Source organism: Triticum urartu, chromosome 2A (genome assembly GCF_056163025.1).
Source record: "Triticum urartu cultivar PI428250 chromosome 2A, HENAU_Tu73, whole genome shotgun sequence".
NCBI classification, from domain to species: Eukaryota; Viridiplantae; Streptophyta; class Magnoliopsida; order Poales; family Poaceae; genus Triticum; species Triticum urartu.
In genome coordinates this window covers 123,643,330-123,652,521 of record NC_141874.1, presented here as the reverse complement: position 1 = coordinate 123,652,521, position 9,192 = coordinate 123,643,330, and positions in this window count along the sequence as shown.

The following is a 9,192-nucleotide window of genomic DNA, read 5'->3' as shown; positions in this document are numbered from 1 at the left end:
CCGCTGCCAACGACGCCGCGCCACATAGAAAACGAGGAAGAGTAGAACACGGTAGGTCACCGTCGCTCGGGTCCAAGTAAGGCCACCGCTGCTACCCTCCGGTTGAAGCCAAGCTAGGCGGGTTGACCATTGACGGTCGGTTAGCTTCTTGGCGGCGACGTGGAGTCGGAGAGCTGCGCTGGAGAAGAACGCTGCTTCTACTTAACTGCTGGTGCAGTTGGCTGACTGACACATGGGCCCAACAGGCCACATGTTAGTTATGCAACTGCACCTGCAGTTAAGTCACTGAAGCTTCTGTTCGGCTCAGCGGGACACAGGTGGGTTGCTTCGGTTAATTAATTATACCTCCAGCGCACCCCTTTTTAGTTGAAGAATGTATGAAATGTAATGAAACCCGGCATGTTTATATGAAATCCGAACGTGTATGAATGAATTTAATTAGTTCGAATTCCTGTATCACTGGCATTGGATGAACATGCAAAACAATACGTACTAGCATTATTCCCCGGGTGATCACCTCGTTTGCAACAGTTTCACATGTACTCCCTCCGGTATTTTCTAGTCTCCATACAAGTTTTGTCTGCAGTCAAAGTATCTCTACTTTGATCAATCTTATACAAAAAAGTATGCACTTTCACAATGTGCGAAGTAAAAAGGAACATAAGGAGTACAAAGAGTTTGAGCAGCTTTTTAGCGTTTCTGTACATTGCAATCAAACACACAGGCCTGGCAATTCATAGAGAGCATTCAAAACAATCGATGATTATGCATCTCAGCGACTCACATGTTAGAGGCAATATTTACTTCACAACTAAAGAATAAAGAAAAAAATGATTGACGCTGCTGACAGCAAAGGGCGTCCCATTCGAAAATATCAAACGCATGTCTTGCTATAACCAATGAGGAAAATTTGACAAGGTTGTCCCATTCCAAAATATGAAATGCCTACGATTGTGGAATGGGCAGGGTTTGCCATCAGTTCGGACATTGACATGGCACCTCATGCTAAATAAACCAGCTGTTCTTTTTGTGCAGTTCCACCAAAATCAAACAAATTCACGGGTAGCTTGTATGATTTCACCCTTATATGTTGCAACGCCTTGAACTTATCGGCACCTCCTTTCTTGTGGTGGAATGAATGATTCGATGTATTCATGAACATTTTGTGAAGTTCCCATTGAAATCAAGCTGAGCACCCCTGTTTGCACAAATACAAAAAAGTGATTAGTATAAAGCAAATTGTACTATGAATTGACAGTTTCAACATGCACATACATGGTCCATGTAGAGCACACTTTTACAAAAATGGAACTCACCAAAAAGAATCCTAGAACAACATTGTACTCACGCATCATATCAAAAAGATGGAGATTTGTCAGTCCTTCTGAGCTGAAGTTAGTTTGGTCTTGTGGGGAGTAATGTAACCATCCTTCAACCGCTCCTTCTGATGAGAAGATAGACAGGGCTTCTTTATCCTGGCATAATTGGAACTAGTCACTTCATGTACTCCATATTCTTCTTCAGAGGAAGATGATCCTGTTGTGCAAAGACAAGAGGAGTACTAAATGCTAGCATCCCTGTTTGCTCGAAAAAAAGGAAAGGAAAAATTTAAAACAGCACAGATGAAGCACTTCTCAAGGACAATACCACTTTTTCATGACAGTATCTAAACAGTAGAACAACACCAATAGAGATGACAAAGCTCAATCATATGGATGAAATCAGTGGGCGAGTACCAACCTTTGTCAGGAGGCTTATTGTGTAGAGCATACAGATAAAGCACTTCTCCGGAATCATCTGTTGCTATCTACGGTGGTGGCCATGCTTACTATATACTCCTTGATTAGTTTAATGTTTCCAACATCTTCTTGTGCAGTTGCACTAAAATATATGGTATCTTCAAAGAAGATCCCTGTTTGCACAAGTTGAGATAATTACATATTACATTAAGAGTGGCATCGAATCAGTGGCAAAACAATTGCTCATTCCAGCCATAGCAATAAATTAAGATGCAAAACTATATCATTACTTGTGTCATCACAGTTCCAGTGCTTCATTACAGCACCGGGAGTTGATTATTGTTTTTCTTCCGCTTGTTCTTCCACTTCATCACTTGGTTCAATAACCTACAAGCTTCGCCTTCAATGTAAGATTTGGCATGTCAATTAGGGAGCACAAGTATAGTACTAAACTTAATTTTCTGATGAAAGTGGCAAAATACAGGTCAGCAGTTGTGAAATATCCTTATCTTACCTTAATGGGATATTACGGTGCACATACAGATTGGAAGTCTTGTCTCCATTTGTGCAGTTCACTAAAATCAAGCAACATTATCGTACAAGTAGCACAACATATGAAAGCACACTGCAGAATCATGTGAAAGAAGGCTAGTACTGACCTCTCATGATGCAGAATTCAAACAACTCACAAGAATAAGATCTGAACCAAATTCGCCTTAACGGATAGGAAGTAAGATCTCCTCTTGTGCAGGTCCACTAAGATCAAGCAATCAAGCAACGTTGTCGGTGTGACATTTTGGTTGAACTGCACAAAACACTCTTAAAACAAAAGTGTTTTGTGTAATGTAACAAAAGGTCAGAATGGCAACGAGATGAAGTAGATAACCCTGTTTACACAGAGGTGCAAAGGAAACAATTAGTGGTCAATAACGGTGGATGACACAGAAGCCAACAAAAAGAAGCATCTATCTTATCTAAATGGGAAAGAAAGCAAGACAGTAGCATTTCTCAAACGGTGGCATTGATTAATATTAACATAGAAATTATATTAACAATAAAATTCGTTAAACATGTAATTTGCTTTTAACTGTGGCATTGCATCAATTTTCCAGCAGCATTACTAGAGGGTGTTTGTTTACAGGGACATTTTGGTGTAGGGACTAAAAAAACTCCGTGTCAGTCCCATCTAAACCAAACAGGAGGGACTTTTAGGGACTAAAAGTGGGCATTTGGGACTAAAGAAAGAAGACCCCGAGGGAGTCTTTTTGGGACTTTTTCCAATAGTTGCCCCTGCCATGCATCGCACCTTGTCTCTATTAGTTCATTACTAGGGGTAACATGGTCTTTTAGCATGTCATTTAATAACCTCTAGTCCATGTTTAGTCCCTGGAACCAAGCAGGTAGGGACTAGGGAGTTTTTAACCAAACAGGGCCTTAGATTAACAACAACTAATGAGTTGCATGGGATAGTGGACGCACCAGCACCATGTGCATCTACCGATGTACTGTGGTCATGCACAGTCTGTTGCAACAAAGAACAAACAACCAAGGAGCATATTTGTGTTGGTCCCAGTTTTGTTATCTGTGGACACCCTTCCCTATGTGAGCGCAGCAAATCTAGTCCTGCTCAAACTCTACAGCCTTGTCCCTTTCTTTCCTTTTTGAACTAGTACTTACGCCCCTTCCTTTCCTCTTTGAACCATGTCCTAGATTTATGCGATACAACTTTCCCCACTACTTTCCCCCATTGCTTTCCTCTTTGAACCACATCCTAGATTCATGCTATACAACTTTCCATCTTCATTTCCTCTTTGAACCACGTCCTAGATTCATGCTATATACAACTTTTCCCACTACTTTCCCCCACTCCTTTCCTCTTTGAACCACATCCTAGATTCATGGTATACATGCAGCTAGAGCAATGCATGTGGGGTAAGTAAATTATACCTTAAGGTTCTAGGGGCGTGGTTCGGTGGGCGACGGGACGTCGGCGAAGAAGAAGGGGTCGGAGGCCCTCCCGCGCCGCCGATGTGTGGAAAGTGAACTACTGCGTCGGTAGTCCCTCGCCGACGGCGACAGCGTTAAGCCTCCTTCCCTTCCCGGCGGACGGATCCTGCCGGCTCTTTGAGCAACAGTGAGGGGAGAGAGAGGCCAACGAAGTCTTGTTTAGATCTGGAGAGGGCGAGAGAGTGTGAAGAGAGCAACTACTCCCTCCGTTCCAATTTACTCGTCGAAGAAATGGATGTATCTAGAACTAAAATACATCTAGATACATCCATACCTGCGACAAGTAATTTAGAATGGAGGGAGAGGGCGAGAGAGTGTGAAGAGAGCAACTACAAGCGCTGAGGCTCCAGCGTGTTTATATATACAGTGGAGAGAGAGTGTGAAGCGTGCAAACCCTAGAAAACATTTTGACCAGTCAAAGAATCCTCCTGGCACAAATTATGCTCCTGTGTAGTTATCGAACCCGAGACCTCAAGTTAGAAGGTGCAACGGGACCAAGGTGCGTGCGTGCGTGTGTGTGTGTGTGTGTGTTTAACAGCATGTGTGTGTTAGAGAGAGCGACAGATCGACCTACTCCTACAGAGAGATGTTGTGTAGTGTACGATTTTAGCCGTGAGAGTCGGTGCATCCTCTTGTTTCCGGGCATGTCCGGTAGGGACGTGCGGACAACTGCCACGCCTGCTCCAGACCAGCCTGGCCCACCCAAAGCCCCTCCATCGCACGCGCGCGCTTCCCGTCCGAAACGGTCAGTGCCGCTCAAAAGAATCGGTGCCGCATTCATGCCCGGGCAGAGCGGACGCGACCTCTCACTGGCGCAAGAGTGATGGTTACTGCTGGGTCTATGTGATTTGACGGCCCATTGGTCTTTATTACTGAGGTGGTAGGACTGCTGGATGTCCCACGCTTTCGGCGGAAGGAGGTACTACTACTAGATTACAATTTTCTCCATTCTTACAGCAGAGGCGTGCAAGAGCAGTAAAAACACGCAGGCTCAGTGATTACATGGCCCACCTCACACTATCACCTTGCGACACCTAACTCTTTACATAGTACTCCATCCGTTCCTAAATATTACTAGATGAGTCCTCGCGCGTTGCCGCGGAACAACGGTATATCTCTCTGCACAAAATTATCGATTTCATAGAACTAAAAAAACTCTATAACTGCATGACAAATGTGGTAGCCAAACTAAATAAACTCCCATCATCATTTAGATCATCCCACGTAAGGAAAAAAGATCAGCCAGCTCCTACTGCATAGTGGGATTATATTTTTCTTTTTGACATGTTAATGGGACTTAAAAGCTCACTTACATGCATGCTACCGGTGCATGCTTGCATGCAGACAAGTTGATGTGATTTAAAACCCACTCACATGCATGTGCCATTGTATTTCTGCATGCTTGCATGTGTCTTAGTGCGGAGCCTCTCAACGTCTAGATCAGATGGCTATTATGGACTGATTTACTTCATCTAACGGCTACATCAATTTTGATGATGTGGCTCAAGGAGAGGATAGAGAATTCCTAGTAGTGGGGGCTAGCTATTACTAGTAGATAAGTCTTTGTAGAGATTCCACTACATACGGAACAAAATGAATGAATCTACACTTAAAATGCATCTATATACATTCGCATGTGGTTCATGGTGAAATCTCTACAAAGACTTATATTTAGGAACGGGGGAGACGGCGTACCAAGCAAGCTTCTCCTCGTTCTACGAGTTGACGGGACACATTAAAAGTACTCTAGTGTATAGAGCCTTGCCTCTAAGGTAGGCCCCACATGGTTTGCCTCTTTTTTTAACATAACACGTCAAGTTGCAATTTGTTTGTTCACCCGTGGTAGACCATCCTCCCTCCACCAAGTAGACAACCAGTACACGTGCCAAATTACCACGTGGGCTGCCTTTTTCGTACAGAAATGGGCTCCACGGTGTACCCGCGCGTGTGTGGTTGGGAAAGATACGGGAGTACGTGCGCCGTGCATGCACCTCTTCTCTTCATGCACGTCCCCCACCTACATGGGTGTGTGTGAGAGATACAAACTGCGTTCGTGAGTGTTTTTTGTTTTGGGGTGGGGTGGGGGTGGGGTGGGGGTTGATTTCGTGAATTATTTGTGGGCATATGTGTCGATGACATCTCAAACAAAATTTTGCATGCAATGTGTGTGAAATGGAGGCCTATCCATATCATACATAGAGGGTCGGACAATCCATGAGAAGAGAGGGAGGGGTCATAGCTATCGATAGAGTCGAAGAGAGGATCAAGTGGGTGGGTGCGAGATCAATGAAGAGAGCCATCGAAATTGTGTGTGTGTGCTAGTCAAAGATATAGGGCGACTGGCCTACCAGAACGTTAGAGGGCACATGTCAAGTTTGTGTGTGGCAGGGAGACATGACTAGAGCGCTCGATGTATCGGTGTGTGGGGGGGAGGGGTAGGCAGAGGCCTAACTATAGAGGTAGAACGACTCGTATCACTACAAAAAAAGACACATCCGTGACATTTTGAGCCAAATGAATTTTTTTTCTGCCATACATATGACACTTCTATGATGATAATTGTGACAAAACCCGGTATCATCATAGATGTGGTGGGCTCCTACTTCTATGACAAAAAATCATGACAGAAAATGGGCTTTTCGTCCTGGGCGGGCCGGAGACGCAGCTGCATGACATTCTTTGGGCCGTCCATGACGGAAAAAACCGTGGTAGAAGCGAGGGGGAGGAAAATTTCGGGGAGTTCCAGGTTACGGTGGGAGGTCGGGGGCCGAGCGATGCGCGTTTCTCTCGTACATGTATGCGCGTGCGTGCAAGGCGTTGGCTCTAACTGAACCAGAGCGAGGCGTTGGGCTCTAACTGAACCCGAGCGATTGCACTGCAGGCTACGCGTTACTGAACCCGAGCGATCGATCGATGGCTGTTAACTGAACCCGATCGAGCGATTCCTTCGCTACTGCTGCTAACTGAAGCCGATCGATGGGATGAATAGTGAGCGTTGCGGGGGGGGGGGGGGGGTTGGATGAACAGTGAGCGGTGGCGTTGCCTCTGGATGAACAGGACCCCCGTGGTGTGGTGGAGGGCTGGATAAACAGTAGACGGTGGAGGGGTGGATGAACAGGACCCCATGGTGTGGAGGTCTGGATGAACAGTAGACGGTGGAGGGGTGGTTGAACAGGACCCCGTGGTGTGGAGGGCTGGATGAACAGTAGACGATGGAGGGGTGCCCGTGGAGGGGTGGTTGAACAGGACCCCATGGTGTGGAGGGATGGATGAACAGTAGACGGTGGAGGGGTGGTTGAACAGTAGCCGGTGGAGTAGCGTGCGGTGGAGGCTGGATGAACAGGAGCCCGTGGAGGCTGGATGAATAGGAGAACGAGGAGGAGGGAGCAGGCAGTCCCGCCGGCGCTTGTTTGAGCGGCTGGAGCAGGAAGAGCAGATGTTGAAGAAGCACGACGGCCGTTGGATGGACATCCAACAGTCAGTGCTTGTGTGTCAACCTTTTTTTAGGAAAGCCTCAAATCTGTGGAAAACAACATACAGCCCATCTGCCATTATTTCTAATAGTTTACAGCCCATTTGCTAATTCTTAAGGTTTTTTTGGAGCCCATATTCTTTTTGTTAGCATTACAGCCCATATTGTGGCAACGGTTAAAAAATTATACGAAATTTTGCATATTTCGGTGCAGTCCGAACTGTTTTTAATCCCGAAATTTCGACTCACATTCAAACTGATTTTAAAAATAAATGTATATCAATATAAAATCCAACAAATTCTCCACGCATAAAAATTAATGTAATTTAAAATCTTGAAATGAAAAAAATATATATTTGAAACTAATTGCCGGTTCGATGTGTTTTAAAAATGTACAACCCATTTCTCATTACTGATGGGCCATTTTCTCAGCCAGCCGAATGAAAGCTCTCCTCGTCTTGAAAGATTTGCAGGCCAACATGCCTGACAAAGCGACTTACTTGGCAAATCACAAAAAAACTGGGTTGTGGCCGTGGACCCAGCTGTCAGCCTCTCCACGTACAGTACTCTTCCGATGGAAGTCGGTCGTTGACCACATTGACCACGCCGCGCCGAGAGCACCAAGGCGGTGGACGATGGCGAGGCCTAGGAAGGGGACGACACGGAGCCGGGGAAGACGCGGCAGTGGATGCCCACGCAGAGAGGAGTACGAGGGTCCACTGGTTCGGCTGCGGCGTGAGGCCGCCGTCGCCGCAGAATAACAGGGGGTGTGGGTGAGTAGAGGGATAGCATAGGCCAGCGGTGGGAGTAGTAGGGGGCAGTGAGGCCTCTACGGCATCACAGCCGGCCACGAGAGGCAGGAGCATGCGGCACGACCGGCGCAGCTTTGGGCGGCTGGAGCAAGAATACCAGAGGTTGAAGAAGCACTACGGCCGTTGGATGGACATCGTACGGTCACTGGAGCTAGAATCATTCATATTGACTAAGGTGACAAAGCCCTCCATCCTCGTCAACTTAGTAGGCCCACAAGTTAGCCTCCCACCAGGTTGGGTCCCAGCTAGCAGGGGGAGTATTCATTTTTCTATGCGTAATAAGGAGGCACTTCCGGTGTGTCCAAGCTGACAGCGGGGGGGGGACGTTTTTTTCGCGAAATACGGTGGTCCGTCCGGTGGGTCCCAGCAGTCAGGGGCAAACATTTTTTCCGCGAAATATGATGGCCCGTCTGGTGGGTCCCAGCAGTCAGGGGGAAACGTTTTTTTCCGCAAAATACTGGTGGCCCGTCCGGTGGGTCCCTGCTGTCAGGTGGAGGAATAATTATTTTGCGCGTAATAAGGAGGCACTTCCTTGCAGCTGTCGTGGACCCAGCTGTCAGCCTCTCCACGTACAGTACTCTTCCGATGGAAGTCGATCGTTGACCACATTGACCATGCAGCGCCGAGAGCACCACGGCGGTGGGCGACGATGAGGCCTAGGAAGGGGACAACGCGGAGCCGGGGAAGATGCGGCAATGGATGCCCACGCGGAGAGGAGTATGAGGGTTCACTGGTTCGGCTGCGGTGTGAGGCTGCCGTCGCCGCAGAATAACACTGGGAGTGGGTGAGTGGAGGGATGGCCTGGTCAGCGGTGGGAGTAGTATGGGGACGGTGAGGCCTCCACGGCAGCACAGCCGGCCACGGGAGGTAGGAGCATGCGGCACGACCAGCGCTGCTTTGGACGGCTGGGGCAAGAAGACCAGAGGTTGAAGAAGCACTACGACCGTTGGATGGACATCGTTGACCATGCCGCGCGGAGAGCACCGGGGCGGTGGACGATGGCGAGGCCTACGAAGGGAACGACACGGAGCCGGGGAAGACACGGCAGTGGCTGCCCACGCGGTGGAGAGTACGAGGTTTGACTGGTTCGGCTGTCGTCGCCGGAAAATAACAGGAGGTGTGGGTGAGTAGAGGGATAGACAGGCCAGGGATGCGAGTATGA